This window comes from Rhipicephalus sanguineus, chromosome 8 (assembly GCF_013339695.2).
Source record: "Rhipicephalus sanguineus isolate Rsan-2018 chromosome 8, BIME_Rsan_1.4, whole genome shotgun sequence".
Classification (NCBI taxonomy): Eukaryota; Metazoa; Arthropoda; class Arachnida; order Ixodida; family Ixodidae; genus Rhipicephalus; species Rhipicephalus sanguineus.
Genome location: NC_051183.1, coordinates 67,155,934 through 67,170,202, shown reverse-complemented (window position 1 = coordinate 67,170,202; position 14,269 = coordinate 67,155,934). Strand labels below are relative to the sequence as shown.

The window sequence follows — 14,269 nt, the reverse complement described above, 5'->3', positions numbered from 1 at the left end:
ACACACACACACACACACACAACAAACAAACATGTGCGCACACGCACATAGACATGCAGGCGCACACATGCACACATCCAAGCTCGCATGCACGCGCACACCTGACACACCCGTGCACACACACCTGGAGGGTTCATGGCGTGCGTGAGCGCCTAAAAGCGCACGAAGTTTGCTTGAGCGCGCTTTTCGTGACGTCGGGGTCACCTTACTGGGTGGTATGGCGCGTCGCCGCCATTCAGCGTTGCGAATGCACCAGCTCCGCTAAGGAGGGGGTAAAAAAAAGGAGGTTGATGGTGCGGCGAGGGCGTGGCGGCGTAGATAAATGACCGCCGCTACTTTCTTACATCAAAGGCATTTGGTACGACGGAGAGCGTAGCGGCCCCTATTCTCTTCCACGCACGCTGGAGAGAGTGCATTAATAGCTCCATGCGTATACCTCCTGGCAGCCTTGCTTGTCTTTACGGCTGACGCTGTCTGCGCATGCCTATACACCGGCGCTAGCGCCGAAAGTTACAACACGCGGGAGCATAGGCTGGGCTGTAGCGAGGATTCTCTTTACGCGGGCGATACCTACGAGGCACTAATACTGCAGGCCGTCTATAAAGCGGCGGTGAATGGTGCACGTTTCTTATATACCCTTGTCACGGCTAACTCCTTTCCCAAGGCCTACTACAGCCGGGACTTCTGATTTTTTAGCGTCACGCCGACAGGGCGTGCGTTATACAGGACTTGATTAAGAGTCTTTGCGCAGTTACGTCGGTTACGTTCTTTGCCTTTTGCTCGGTGTTAGCGTGTCACGGCTTGTTGTCGGAGTAGTACAGCTTCCACATGAACCAACGGCGTTTATCCGCCACCGACCGCTTCGAGTGCATTAGAACCGACAAATAAACAGCTGCAATAAGCGCTGCAGAAAGGCAACGCTGTTGACGGGCGAATGTCTGTGCCTTGGTTGAGAGAGACAGGGGCGAGCGGGACGTGGAACACCTGCTCGCGTTCGCGGCTCTAGCTACGAACCTTTGCCTCCCGTGTTGCTCTAGAGTAGTGTCGTAGTGTATGCATGAGCACAGGCGTACGTTGCTCTTTTACTCGGGAGCGCACACCGTGCCGTTTCTCTCCTTATTTGACGACGCTTTAAACAAGTGCATATTGAGTGCCAGAGTTTATGTGCGCTTGTTGGTGGCATCTTTGGGTAGCATTCACGATAGACTGGCCAGCTTCAGCTACAACAAGGCCTAAATCATGATCGTGGGCGTTAGTCGTCCCGATCAACATGTGCCCCTAGGCGTCAACGTGGGTGCATCTACGTCAACCGGTGCTACAGCTGCCAAACACCTATGGACAATTTTAATATAAGAATCTGTATGCCATGACTCAACAGAAACAAAAGTTTATAATTATTAGATGCGAAGCAGCTTTTTGCGCTGGGCATTGTCCGTAGTTCCATTGGCGACCGTCCGCTTTCTAAAACCTACCATAGCCATCTGTAACATATTCAGCGCGCGCTCGCGCCAAGGAGATGTCTTCTTCGTCTTGTCCTTCGACCGCCTTGATGATGATACACGCAGAGCACTTTAGGGGCCGGGACTGCCGTATGCTGTCCTAGATTGGCGTCACGTAGACAAAACCACGTGTGCTGCCACGCGCTAGCGCGTTCTGTCATGTGTAAGGGGCTGGGTAAGACGCTGTGGCCTGTCCCCCTTACACTCTCTCAGCAATTATGTGATGGCGTCGGAGAACGAGATTCTGCAGGCCCGCGATTAACCCGCGTGGCGTGCTCTAACAAGAGTTCGGGACGAGTGACAGCAACAGCAACTACAGTGAATTCATGGTGTGCTCCACATGCAAGGACGCGTTAACACCGGACAAGGTGCCCGTGATGAACGGAACTTTAAGTCGATTCATGCGCTCCTTCGCATCCCCACATTGTTCCCTTTAGTGGGAGATGGTGAAATTTTTATTGACTACTATTACCTCGTATGCTGTTATGTGAACATATATATATATATATATATATATATATATATATATATATATATATATATATACAGGGTGTCCCAGCTATCACGCAGCAGGATTTAAAAAAAGAGGAACGGCGTTACGCGAATCAAACCTACAGCATATTGTTCCTAGTACACTAGAGTAGCCACTGCTATTTTTTTCGTTAATGAGGTTGAATTAATTAGTCACAATTATATTTCTAACTCGACAAGTACTCGCCTAATTGTCAAAATGTCAATGAGGCGTATGTAGGCATGTTCAAATGGCATCTAACTGCGCTACTTTCAACAATGTGCTAATTGCGCGCTCATTTTTTCCGGCTGATAAAGAAAGCCCGCTAAATATGAAAAATAACACGTGACTACGCTCCCACCCGCAAAGGAAACCAGCGCCCTCAAATAAGCTTACTGCAAACAACCGCTTTGCCTGTTGCCTGTTGCGAAAGACAGCGTTCCGCAATTTGGCAAGGGTACAGGTCGGGCGCCAGCGATATGCGTGCAATTTCGCTGGGATTCAATCCGTTCGATAGTACGCCGCAATCATCGATATCTCACGGCCGACTGTTCTCATTGATAACGCGGCAGGTGTTCTTATTACGGCCTGACTCTGTAAAACCAAGCGGTGCGTTTCTTAGGCCGGGGAGTGGCAGATAGGGCGATGCGTTTTTGTTTTCTTTCTGCATTTTTTCCTTGATACTGTCTGCCTTATAGGGAGCCTGTTTGAGGGCGCTGGTTTCCGACGCGCGCAACACTCTAGTCACGTGTCACTTTTCATATTTCGCGGGCTTTCGTTATCAGCCGGAAAAAATGAGCGCGCAATTAGCACGTTGTTGAAAGTAGCGCAGTTAGATGACATTTGAACATGCCTACATACGCCTCATTGACATTTTGACAATTAGGCGAGTACTTGTCGAGTTAGAAATTTAATTATGACAAATAATTAAACCTCATTAACGAAAACAAAAACAGTGGCTACTCTAGTGTACTAGGAACAATATACTGTAGGTTTGATTCGCGTAACGCCGTTCCTCTTTTTTTAAATCGTGCTGCATGATAGCTGGGACACCCTGTATATATATATATATATATATATATATATATATATATATATATATATATATATATATATATATATATATATATAGTGACACGGGCATACATTGGGTCTTTGTCTGTTGTGCGAGGCAGTTTTGCTATTTGTGCGTGGCAGAGTTTTTGGTGGCTAGTAGAAGAGGGAAAACAACGACGTTCAGCTCGATTGTAACTGACGTGCTGAAAGCCGGGCTGTTAGTGACTTTCATTTTTATTACCGTGACAAACTGGTGGAGCTGCGGGGTACGACCCTTTTGCGCTATTTCAACCTCAAGACGAGTTCCTACCACCATTCCCACGATCCCGGGGACAACCGGCCACTTCGGCACAGCCGTCGCTCACTAGGACTACATCCCGAGTTCGGTCCATTGAACTCAGCAAGAATGTCCACCACAACGGCAAGTCAGACGCAAGAGAGCGACGTAGACCGCCTGACTGCCATCCTGAGTGTGGTCTATCCAGCACGTATTCCAAAGTCCTTTCGTGGCGATGTGTTCGAGGACGTGGACGATTGGCTAGACCACTTCGACCGAGTCGCAGCAGCCAACCGAGTGGGACGAAAGAAGAAAACTGCGCTATGTCTACTTCGCCCTCGAAGACTACGCTCGTACTTGGTACGAGACTACGCTCGTACTTCCGAAAAAAACCTATACGAACGTCGTGCAGTGCGAGGATGTGTCCTTGCAGCATCACGAAATTTCACCCACAGCAAATTCACCAACAGCATCACCAACAGCACCCAGTATGCATGCGTAAGGACGCATACTGTGTACTTCACTAATTGACAAGAGGAAGAATTATTACGTACTGGGCACTTCGCAGGTGTACTTGTAGTAGGCCTTCTAGGATAGTTTGAAACTGCAAATTTCAGCCTCACAGACATTTATTTCCTTGCTTCATGGTGGAGGTGCACACGGGGGAGCGAAGCATGGCTAGTGATTGAAAAAGCGATGCGAATGGGGCCTATTGTACTATCGCGTTCTGCTCTTCAAGGCGAAGCTCAAGCGTCCTCAAAGATTTTAATGGAAATGCCAGGAACACAGGACACAAAATACAATCACAGTTCTGCACTTAGGCGGTGCTCATATTGGAACGTCAGAACGTCTTGGTGACTGCTGAGGCAATCTATAAGGAGCTTTCTTTATATTTTGCAAACTAAATTAAAAAAAAAAAACCTAGGTTTTTTCTTCTGTGATATGCCTGATAACGCCTCAGCCTAACGCTGAACATTTTGCCAGCTCACGCAGTTTTAGATTTATGGGATTACGTTTAGTGATTTCCATTTCAGTTTAGTGATATTGCCAGCTTGTCTAAGTTGCTCGTAACTCTCACTTCAGATTGGGGTACCTCAATGTTATTGAATTCTTGTGAGTTCTCGCGCTCGTGATCGGCCGTCCTCCAGTGGAGTACAGCGGTAGGCCAGCAGACCCAGCCAGAAGTATTTGTGTGAGTGCGCGCATTTCTTTATTACACGGTTGACAACCTGAACCTCCTTTCCCGCTAGGCCATTGGATTGTGGGTAGCGAGGGCTGGACGTAACTTGAGTAAAAGCGTATTTTCTTGCAAAGGCTGCAAACCGGTGACTTACAAACTGTGGCCCATTGTCGGTGCACACTTCCATGGGTGCGCCGTACCGTGCGAACATGGTACTCAGTACCGTGATGGTCGTCCTCGCAGTGGCATCGGCAAGTTTCTCGACTTCAGGGAAGTTACTAAGCGCATCGAACGCCACGATGTATGAACATCCTGCGAAAGAAAAAAAATATCTACACCAACTCGATACCACGCGCAACCAGGGACTGGGCGCATCAGCAGCGGCTCCTGCTGTTACTTGTAAGCATATTCACAACGCGTGGGACAACTCTGGATTATAGTGATATCGCGGCTGATACCAGGTCAATAAAACAAGACGAAGGGCCCTTTCTTTGCATTTCTGAAGACCGAGATGCCCAGCATGAATTCTTGCCAGGATGCCACGGCGCATAGGTCTTGGAATTATCACTTACGTGCATTTTTGCGATATGCTATGGAAACGGAAAGCTCCGACAAAAACGGCTTTAGCTCACCTTCGATCTGTTGGCCAGTTGAGAGGCAATAGATGACTTTTCGCAAGTAGTCGTCCTTTGCCGTTTCATTTACCAGTTTCTGGCGTGTCTCTTCAGTGACCAGGTAGCCCAGGACGGAAACTGCGTTCACTTCGACATCGTTGATAGCATCACTGGTGTCGTCCTGAGGAGCCAGAGATGTTCGTGACAGCATGTCTGTGAGAATAAGGTGCTTCCCTGGGACATACTGTAAACGAAGTCATTTGAGAAACCTAAAAAAAAAGACATTTGAAGACGAGCGGGCACGATCCCCTTTGTAGTTATATACAGCACAGGCTTGTGGTCCGTCGTAGTCTTTTGAAGCGGCGCAAGTTACCTTTGAATGCTCTCTTGGATCAAAGATGGCTAGCACTGGCGTTGTACTTAGATTCTGCATGGTGGTTTTCCACTCCGTTATGTGGTTGTCAGTCTATTCAAACTGTGCGTGTGGTTTGATAAGCGCTCGCAGTGAAGCCGCTCACTCAGACAGGCGCGGCACATATTTACCAAAATAGTGTAAAACACCTAGCATGCGCTGCACATCCGATTTGTCTTTAGGCACGGACGTTTGAAGAAAACTTTTTTACAAGTTTGGAGATTGGTGACATGCCCTCGCGAGTAATGGTATCACCTAGGAACTGCACTTAAGTGACACCAAACCTGCATTTTTCCGCGTTGAATGTGAGGCCCGCTTTTCAGCCGCTTTCATGACTGCCACCAGTTTCTGGTCATGTTTTTTGGTTTCCCCACACACCAAAATATCGTCCATGTACACGTGTACACCAGGAAGGCCATCGAAGATCTTGCTCGTTTGTTTTTGAAAAAGTTCTGGCGCCGACGAAATGCCGAACGGCAACCGCAGATAACGGTATCTTCCAAAGGGGGTTGCAAAGGTGCAACTTTTTGAAGCTTTCTGGTCCAGCGAAATCTGGTGAAACCCAGAATTTGCTTCTGAACAGCTAAAATACGTTGCATCAGCCAATTCCCCTTCCACGTCCTAGCACTTTGGGAGCTGATAATGCTGCCTTTTGACATGCTCGTTTATCTTTCTTGAGTCCATGCAAAAACGAAGCCTGTCATCGTTCTTAAACAAGACCGAGAGGCTTACCCAGCCTTGGGGGACATCCTCTTTTATGATGATGCCTGCACGCTCCATTCTTTGACTCTCGTCTCAGAGTGGCTTTCGCAGACACAGGGGAACCCACCGGGCTGGTTGGACAACTGGCGTTGCCGAAGAATACATGACTATGCTGTAGGGCTTCTTTCGGCAGCCTAGCCCCTGGAAGATATGCTTGTAATTATTAATTGCTTTCTACTCTGAAGCATCGACACTGGCCACCGTCCGTTGAACAGGCCCCAAGGCTTCGCTTGCCTCCAGTCCCAGTAAGGCTTGGTGGCCATTCTTCACGATGAAAAATTTCACGGTGGCGAAACAGTTACAGAGAGAGATTTCCAGTTTCGCCGTTCCAAAATGAGTAATCACGCCCCTGGTTAAGCTCGCAGCACCGCACCTGTAGGCGTCAACTTTTCCGCCCCCGGAATCTTGCGGTAGACCGAGAACAGTAGCAGGTTGGCCTGTGAACGAGTGTCCACCTTGAAGGCTATAATGCCACGGAAGGTATAGGGGATGCTATTTGTAGTACTTAGGATATAAATGAGAAGAAAGTAAAGTGGACGAAAAGATAACTTGCCTCCGGCAGGGACCGAACCTGCGACATTCGAATAACGCGTCCGATGCTCTACCACTGAGCTACATCGGCGGTCATCTTCCCGTCCACATTATGGGGTATGTAGGTGAATTTAAACATAGGAGTGTCTGTCAGTGCCGATCACAGTTATGGCGGCGAGTGTGGAACACTCTTTTTTCTGCCTGTTGGCGTCACGTAGCACGTGATCTTTTTGCGAACTGGCAGCTGACCGATAATCCCTCGCATACTACCTAACTGCATCAAGTCTGCCAGAACGAGACCCTTGCTATGAATGAAGGAAAGGAGGTGACATTTAAGGGCTCGCTTTTATTTGTTAGACGCAATATTAATGGGAACTAATAGACAATAATGCCACAGAATGTATAGGGGATGCTATTTGTAGTACTTAGGATATAAATGTAGGATATAAAAGCAATTTTCCTCGCAGCTTCGAGTCATTCGTGCCAAAACGACTTGATTCCTGATCAAAGAACCTCGCTGCTCTCCAAGGTTGCATTGCGCGGCTTGCCTTTTGAGGTCGTGGACAAACTTCTCGAAAGGTTCTCCCTCCGCCTGCTTCCTTGACCGAAACACGTAGCGCTTGTGAACTTCCTTCCGCATCTCAGCACAGTAGGACTCTAATTTCCCAGCGAGCGTTGCGTAGTCGTCCTTTCTTTCGTCTTTACTTTCAGTTTATTTATTTTTACTTTCAGTTTCAGTTTATTTACTTTCATAAAAAACATACATGCTTACATAAGTATACAAAAGGAGGTCGCAGAGCATATGGCTGAAGGGGGACCTCCTGTCAGAAACTTGTGAGAGAAATGTACAAGTAAAATGCAGCTATGTCAACAACGTGGAAAAAGTTATACAAGAAAATATTGTATAAGAATTGTATACAAGTATTCAAAATTAAACAATTAAAAGTACAACAAGAGCACTGCTTAAAACATTTTACAAAAAAAAATCCGAAAAACATTGACCAAATGAATAGTAGGACGATCAAAAGAAGAAAAAGAAAAGATGAATAGCTGTAGCACTACGAAAGTACACAAATGAGAAGTGAATATAACATACATTTCATAATTCTAATGTATAAGAAGAAATGAGAGTAATGTTTTTAAAAAGAGCTAGCGATGAAGACTGCTTAATGTTAGGCAGAAGGCTGTTTCAAGTCGATAATAACGCAAAATAACCAGAGTGTTTTCCATAATTAGTATGGACTAATGGCAGTTATAAATTATTGTTAGCTGCGAACCTTGTTCAATTGGTGTTAACTATAATAGCTTCAGGAAATATGTTCACAGGAGGAGGGGTGTTTATCAGTTTAAATAACACTATAGATAAATTGTATTTAACAAGGCTATGCAGTGAAAGGATTCTGTGATTATGGAGCATGTCAGAAACACAGCAGCTGAATGAGCTGAACGTTATTATACGTATGGCCTGATTTTGTAAATGTTGTAGCGGTGCTATATGTGTTGGATAAGTGGTACCCCACGACGTGATGCAGTAATTCAGGTGACTGTGAATGAAAGAATAATACAGAGTTATTAGTGTAGGTTTGCTGAAATAGTATCTAGCTTTAAATAAAATTCTAATACCAGGAGCAATTTTGCGCTTCAGATGGGCGATATGTTTCGTAAATTTTAAGTTTGTGTCTAAAGTAACACCAAGAAATAAGCATTGATCTACTGTACTAAGACGTGAGCGTCAAGGATGACAGTGGGAAGGAATTTTGGTGTTTTCTGACTGGAATGAAAAAGCATAAACGAAGTCTTGGTGGGGTTAATTTTAAGCGAATTAAGGTGGCAGCATGGTAAAATATTATGCAGATCACTGTTTAACTTCGCTGTAAGAACAGGTAGTGATCGATCGCTAGCAAGTAATGTGGTGTCGTCCGCGTAAAGGAAAGCTTCAGTTTGTGATAGGCAGTTAGGCAAATCATTTATGTAAAGTAAAAATGGTAGCGGGCCGAGTATCGATCCCTGCGGAACCCCCTTGTTAGTTATTCTGAAGTTAGAAAGCGAGGAACTAATGCTTACAGCTTGTCGTCTGTCAAGTAACTTTGTGTAAGTTTCAGTACGGGCCCATCGACACCCACTGCGCGTAGTTTAGAAATGAGGATGACATGATTTATTGAATCAAATGCTTTCCATAGATCTATGAAAACTGACCCTGCGTAGAAACCGGCATCTATGGCACTTTTTTATTTTATCTGTGAAAGAAAGTATAGCATAGTCAGTCGAAGAACCTGCCCTGAAGCCGAATTGGTCAGGTGAGAGAATATTAAACTTTGAGAGGTATTTATTAAGACGCTTTTCAAGGCACTTTTCGATCACCTTGCCAAAAAAAGGGAGAATAGCGATAGGACGATAACCTGAAATGCAAGTGCGGTCTCCTTTTTTAAACACTGGAATGATTTTTGCATTTTTTAGCTGACTTTGAAATATTCCACTCGTGAAGGTTAAGTTGGTGATATAAGATAAAGGATTGGCGATGAAATGAGCGAGTAGTTTTATATTTGCTCCACTGATTTCGTCCAGCCCTGCACCCGTAGTCTTTAAATGATGTATGACTTTGATTATCTCATCTGGGTCAGTTGGAAATAAGTGCATTGATTGCGCGCTACGTTCAACTGATATTTCATTATTGTTGTTTTCCTCGGGAGTGGGACCACAGAAGAAGTCATTAAAAGTGTTGGCAATATCTAACGGTTCGGTATAAGATACATTTGACGACTGAAGCTTTCTGACACGTTCTCGAACTTGAACGTGGTAAACACGTCGATCACTTCATCACTGGCTACGCTTAGCAGCTTCGCTTCGAGGATGCTCCTTTGTTGTGTTCGCCTGCAGGAACAGGTCAAACTTCTGTTTGAAGCGTCTCAGATTTTCCGAGAGGTTGCCGGTCAGTTGTAAGGGGGGTGGAGCCTTGAGAAGTTGCATTGTTGTCGCTAGTATCCCACTTCTGACACCATATAACGCGTCGCGTGTCGGACAAAGGACAGAGGCAACTACATGTTACCGGGAACAAGAACCGCGAGTTTATTAGCGCGTCTTTATATAGGTGCTGGGGGCGGGGCAGTCTCTGATAAACGCACGGATCACGGTATCACCGCCACAACACGATAACACTTAACACGGTCTCACGATAACGCAGACAGGGCATGTCCGATACACACCTGAGCATTTTTGTACAAATGTGGTGCTCTTAAAATTAAGGGTGCTGTTTAGTGAAAACAGGTGCAAAGGACTGAACCCAATGGCAGACAGTTCACTTGGCATGGCAATCTAATATACTATTTACTTATTATATTGGCTAAAACAGCGTGTATCGTAATTCTATTTCAGGTAAAATGTATCTTTTAGCAATCATTATATTCATCATAATTTCCACCTATGGCTCTTGGGTGACACCGGAAGAAGTGACAGCTGATTCAGGTAAAGCGGATTGTACAAACGATGAAGCCGAAATACCATTGATTGAAATACTTATTTTTATCTGTTGTTGGCTCTTACTGACGTTTACTGTCCACTGTTGTATCCTAAATATTCAGTTATTTCGCACAAGCATTAAAGAGTTGCCAGCGGACCCTTCCTGCACTTTCATAAAATAGCTTGCAATTATTCTCGCATAGTAATACCAAGAGATTTATGCGAAACTTATGTAAAAGCGATTCCTCTCAAAATTTTATGCTAAACGTACATCAGCGTCTTATGCAGCCTAGAAATCATACAGAAGTAATAGGAGGGGCATCACCTTCAGTTTTGTGAAGCGGTAATCATAATGCAGAGCACAAATGAAAACAAAATTTAGTACGAGAGAGATATGGACGAGCACTAATATAAATGTTAAGGGTTAGAGGTAATAAACGGAACGAAGCGAACTGTTTTTTCCCCTTTATGTAGCGGTATAGAGGACAATACGTACTACATTTTATATGGTTTATATTTAAGCTCAATACCGTATTTTTCACACTTTTTCGTGATACTAGCTGTGTCTTTCTCTTCCTATATGGGAGTAGCATTTTAGAGAGCCTTGAAAGCATCCTTTACAGATGAACAGAAACTATACACGCCAGGCTCGAAATGCTTAACCAGAAAACTGCGAAATGTTAACCAGGAAAGGCGGCTTTCTACTTATTTTGACTTAAGCATTGGAAAGGTGATTGGTAAAAGTTAAACGCTAGAAATATCACGAAAATAAACATAATTTTGAAGCGTTAGGCAAAACAATAGCGCGCAGTGAGCTTCTAACTAAGTTCCATAGACGTGTGAATAGCACTGTGGAATATACACCAGAGTGCTATGCAAGGAACCTGTCAAATTTATTCGCGTTTAGCGGGAACTGTTCAGTTACAGCGCGGCCAAAGTAAGCGTACGTCTTACTGCTAAGTAGTATATTGTGAGAGTTATAAATAATGCAACATGATAGAAAGTCGGGCTAGTTGGTACAAATGCATTCTTGATGCAGGGCTAAAAGACACGGACTAAGAAGGAACATTCACACAGGACGTAGGCTGACTCGCAACTGAAAAATTTATTTGAAAAGATCATCCAAGAGAACAAGAAGACCAAAGAAAGACAAGTAAAATCGTGTGCAAAAGAAAAAAAAAACGAAAAAGGGGGGTAATCTAGTCACTAACATCAGCATTACTTCAAGTAATGCTGATGACATCCTAACATCCTAAAATCCGCTGATGAGAAACCACCCGTATGTGGTTTCCTGAACTCACTACGTTGGGCTTAACGGCAAAGAAGTTCAGTTACAACGCAACCATAGCGGATAAACACCATTCTAGCAGCGTACCAGATGATAATGGCGCCTGAGAAGCAAATGAGCTTCAGCTGACAAAATTTATTGACATATCAACGTAAGCGCACAAGGAAAAGGTTGCAGTGTAATTTGGTGTAACCTTACGCAAAACTGTACTTTTGTGAATCGTTCACTGATATCTATCTTCTGACATAAATATAAAATAAAATAGAATAACATATCGAATGTACGTAACGACCGACGAAAGTATGGGATGACACACGCAACGTTTCGTGAAAAGTCAAAGCGCACACTCGCGCCCTATTTTGTGCATTCAGATAAACACCATTACCTGCTGGAGCACCTTAAAAGCGTAAGCCATGATGTTCTCATCCCAACAGCCTACTTTAATGACAATTTCGTTTACTACCACTGGCACCGGTGTGAGCGCACCTATGGCGCTGTCAGAGAAAAAAATACATGTAGTTCAGGCCCAAATCGAACACGTCCACCTTGCTTGGAAAACATATTTCTTATTGCGATAACCACAGCAAAAATGCCACTGAGAATATCACGAGGCAGTTCTGCACATAATGAGAAATCCTTGAGGATTTTTTGTATCAAAAATTACAGGACGCCACGTCAAACGAAGCCTAACAGTCTTTCATAAGATTAATGTTGTATTTGGCTCAAGTTAATCATGTTTTCCGAAAGAACAATTTTCCAGTCGTGGTTATACATCAGCACTGACACTATATGGGAATGCAAATAATTAAGCCAGGTTACGTTTAGTATTCGCACAAAAATACAAAGTATATGAACGGCAAACAAATTCAAAGAAATGAGGACACAAAGCGTGCACACAAAACGTCTTTTAAAGTACATTATAATTAATAATAATTGTTGAGGTTGTGCGTCCGAAAACCACAATGTGATTATGACAGACGCCGTAGTGCAGGGCTCCGGAACTTTTGGCCACCCGAAATTCTTTAACGTGCAACGAATTTTAAGCACACGGGCCTCTAGTATTTGTCCTTCGTCGAAGCGTGGCTGCCGTGGTCGGAATTTGAACCCGCGACCACCAGGTTAGCAGTCAAGCACTTTCACAGCATAGACAAGTACTATATTACAGCACGTGACATACGTACCTTGCTTCGTAACTTGTGTTTTATGCTATAAATATACGGCGTAGTACGACACTGTATTAACAACGTATTTCATGTCTGTGTGGCATGCAAACACCCCAATGGCGGAGCCGACCGAGAGCCTGCCCTGTCACTCGCAAGAGCTTCGTGCAACGAATACAGCAGGGTCATCATCACGGCGGACGTCCTTTATTTTGTTCCTTTACTCGATGCTCTCCGACAAGAGGCACTTGGGCGTACACCATCACATCGCGTGAAAAACTGTGCACACTAGAGGACACAGTTTAAACTGTAAGCCATGCATTATTGGGCGCGAGGGCCACCACTGGAAAAGCTGGCGTCATCATCGGCGTGGCGTGCTAAGCAGTAAGGTAAAAATTTGGGCGAGTTGGTATTTGTTCATGATGACTGAGGGGCGCAAGAAAACGCGTAGCTGCATCGGGTAGCGCGAAAACGGGTAGCGCGATCAGGGTAGCTGCAAGCCTACATTTGAGCAAACAACTGTAATCTAGAGGCAGAGAGGCTCCACGGAGAGGGAGATTGCAGAAGCCCTCTTTATCCAGAGCAGGGGCGTAGCCACGTTAGGGCACACCGAGCCCGTGCCCCCCCCCCCCCCCCGAAATTGTTTTTGCCATAGCATACAGAGCAGAAAATGACACTCGACCACATCTGCCTGCTCGTCCCCACTACAGATCAAGGAGGTGCCCCCCCCCCCGAAAAAAATTTCTGCCTACGCCCCTGATCCAGAGGGAGGGGCGGGATTGCACCAGTCATCCCTCTATCAGTCTGCAGGAAGGGCAGATGCCTATCTACAACGTTACTTCACGTAGGTATGCTGGGCATATGGTTTTATTTTTTGCTCGACTCGTTGGGTTAGATTTGATTTCACTGCGGCATAAGTATGTCTTTCCTGAATAAAAATATTCCAGTTGCTAGTAGCGCGTCGTCCCGTGTACGTCTTTTCGTTGTGTGCCGTTTTCTCGCGCCCCTCAGTCATCGTGCTAAGCAGGATGATCGATAGCGTCGTCTGCTTCGGGAGCACGAATGCGCGCTGAAACAGAAATTTTAGAATCTCGCCTGCGCTGCTTTCTGATCAAACTAGGAGCACTTGCAGCTTCTGTTGTGCGCTTTATGTACGGTACCGGAAGCTGACAGACGCTGGGCGCGTCTACAGAAGTTACTCGGAGCCAGGGGCGTAGCCAAGGGGGGGGGGGTTGGGGGGGTTCAAACCCCCCCGAAAGTTTTCAGTTTTGCTTGCGTATATACACGCGCACACATACAAACGCACGCACGAACATACACAAAGTATGGTTGAACCCCCCCCGAAAAAAATTTCTGGCTACGCCCCTGCTCGGAGCCTTGGTGACCGAACGAATGCTCATTGCTTTATTCCACTCAACCATATATAGAAAGCATGACGCGTAGCACCCTCTACATCTCTCCCCCGACATATGCACACAACAAAAACACCACACATCACAAGTCAAGTCTTCTCGGAGTCTTAA

At 45.3% G+C, this 14,269-nt stretch overlaps 1 long non-coding RNA gene across 2 annotated transcripts in view; it reads left to right on the top strand.

The window, feature by feature from the left end:
* Positions 1-14,269, top strand: part of LOC119402034 (uncharacterized) — a 56,730-nt gene that overhangs the window by 20,388 nt on the left and 22,073 nt on the right. For both annotated transcript variants that reach the window (XR_005185607.2, XR_005185608.2), the window contains one exon: positions 10,215-10,304. This is a non-coding gene — a long non-coding RNA (uncharacterized LOC119402034). The remainder of the gene's footprint in view (positions 1-10,214; positions 10,305-14,269) is intronic.